Raw genomic sequence first — 2251 nt, forward strand, 5'->3', positions numbered from 1 at the left:
AAACTTTAATGCTTGGGAAACATAGAATCTCTCTACTCTATGACAACAAAGTCTTTACAGACTGAATCACCAAATAACATATAAGTGCTCAATGGTTGTTTATTGACTTGTTCATTGTTCATTGTTCTTTCTTCATTCGCTCTAGTTTATAGGTCATATATTATGTGCCAAACACTAGCCAGATGTAAAACATACTAGGAGGGACATGACATACTTTTTTTCCCCCTCAAAAGAAAAACAAGGGTCATATTTCATGTTATGTAGAGGATCTAGTATTTTACATATGTGAATATACTAATTTCAATAAGGGATACTTTAAAAATTACTCTTGCCTATTTATACAACATTTTTAATGTGATGACTGAAAAGTGTACAATTGTACAAGTGTTTAACATTAAATTTTTATTGGACAACATTGATCCAGAAGGATCTCCCCATATATTCCTTACCTACCTCACACTGGTAAAAGTACAGAATTGGACTATTTGTTGGAAACCAAAGTACATTATCAGGAGTGTATGGTGGATGATAGCCTTTTGGTATGGTTATAGGACTTTTGTTTTCTTTGTTTTTCTTTTTCCCTTGTAGGTGTTGAATGCAGGGTCTGGGAGTGGTCCCTGATCTCTTTTGCTCAAGGCTAGGGCTCTACCATACTGAGCCACAGCTCCTTTTTCTGGTTTCTGAGTGGTTAATTGTAGATAAGAGTCTCATGATGGTTTTTGTGCTTGGGCTGGCTTTGAATCACTATCCTCAGATCTCAGCCTCCTGAGTAGCTAAGATTACAGGTGTGAGCCCTTGCACTTGGCTTGGGCATACGACACTAAAAACCAATCTTTGAGCATTTGTACAACAGGATTTTAATTCAGCGTGTCAGTTTGTGAGTACAACGCTTCGTGATCAGTACCATCCCTTTCATGATTCTCCCCAATCTCTCCCAACCCCATCCATCCTTTCAATCTACTAATTCCATTTTCCCACATGTACACTGAATATTGGGAGTGCATTTGTCCCTATTTCCTTTAAAATTTTTTTTTAATTGAAAGGCATTTATTAAGCGCCTGTTATGTGCTAGCTATTGTTTCAGGTACTTGGGACACATAAGAGAAAAGCAAGGCTCCTGCCCCCGGGGGGCACACAATCTAGCCTTCTGCAGCCCCCTCGGCCAATCACACATGTCTGTATCGGCCCGCGGGGGCACATGGCATGCAGGCCCGGCTTGGACACAGACACAGCCTGGTGTGTCACAGTTGCCATGGGGGACCCCTGCCCCAGCCCACGACCCAGACAGCACAGAGGACTGAAGTTGATTTTTAATCATGAATTATGGGGAGGGCGGGGTGCGGCTGGGGGATCGGACAAACGGCTGTGGCTGTTGCTGCTTGCTGGCGACCTTGTTGGCGAGGTCCTTGGCCTTTTCCGTAGCTGCCAGTGTCGTCTCCTTGGCCTTCTCCTTGGCTTCCTTGGTTATTACCACAAATACCACCACCTTGTATCTTGGCCAGGATGTACTCAAAGCCTTTCATCGTCTTGGTCACGTTGCTTTTGAACCCAGCAAGTCTCCACCCAGGCTTCCCAGTGGATTTCAGTCCAGCTGTTGTTGTTGAAGTTCACGTAGTAAACACACTATTCCTCTACCACCATCAGCAGGGCTTGGTTGATGTTCCAGGTGAAGGTGGTCATGGTCTGATTCTGTGGGTCCACAATCGAGTCCCCCAGGTTACACACCGAGTGAGCGATGTTGGCAGGAAACAGTCACTCTGCTCAGTGGGGCATCCTGTTGGTGTTGGTCAGGAGTCTCTGGGACAGAAGCTTCTTGTCAGGGGTGACCTTCGGTCAAGACATGTTTGCTGTAGGGGTTGGGTACCGCTGCCAGAAGGCGGCAAACACTTGGTCCCAGGAACTTCGGAACACGCTCTGGCCCAGAAAATACTTCACCATCGTCCCCGCCTAGGCAGGCTCAGCATCAGGGGTGCAGAGCCCAGGGGGCGGGGCACACGCAGGGGCCGTGGCTCAGCACAGGGCAGCCAGGCTCCCAGCTCAGTCGCCAACGCGCCACGCCCCTGTGGCCACCGCCGCCAGAGCCACATTTCCTTTCTCTCTTCACCTACCTCTATCCTGAAATAGGATCCTTAAAGTGATTATTTGCATATGCACCTTGACTAAATTACTGTTAATGCAAACATATTATTGATTTATTTTTTTCTTGAGCAAATATTTGAAAATCTGCCAGGTTGGTGTGCCTTTGGAGATA

At 46.1% G+C, this 2251-nt stretch overlaps 1 pseudogene; it reads right to left on the bottom strand.

The window, feature by feature from the left end:
• Nucleotides 1-1241: 1241 nt before the first annotated feature.
• LOC125353249 lies at nt 1242-1938 on the bottom strand (annotated as a pseudogene).
• Between the last annotated feature and the right edge of the window lie 313 nt (nt 1939-2251).

This window comes from Perognathus longimembris, chromosome 6, assembly GCF_023159225.1.
Source record: "Perognathus longimembris pacificus isolate PPM17 chromosome 6, ASM2315922v1, whole genome shotgun sequence".
NCBI classification, from domain to species: Eukaryota; Metazoa; Chordata; class Mammalia; order Rodentia; family Heteromyidae; genus Perognathus; species Perognathus longimembris.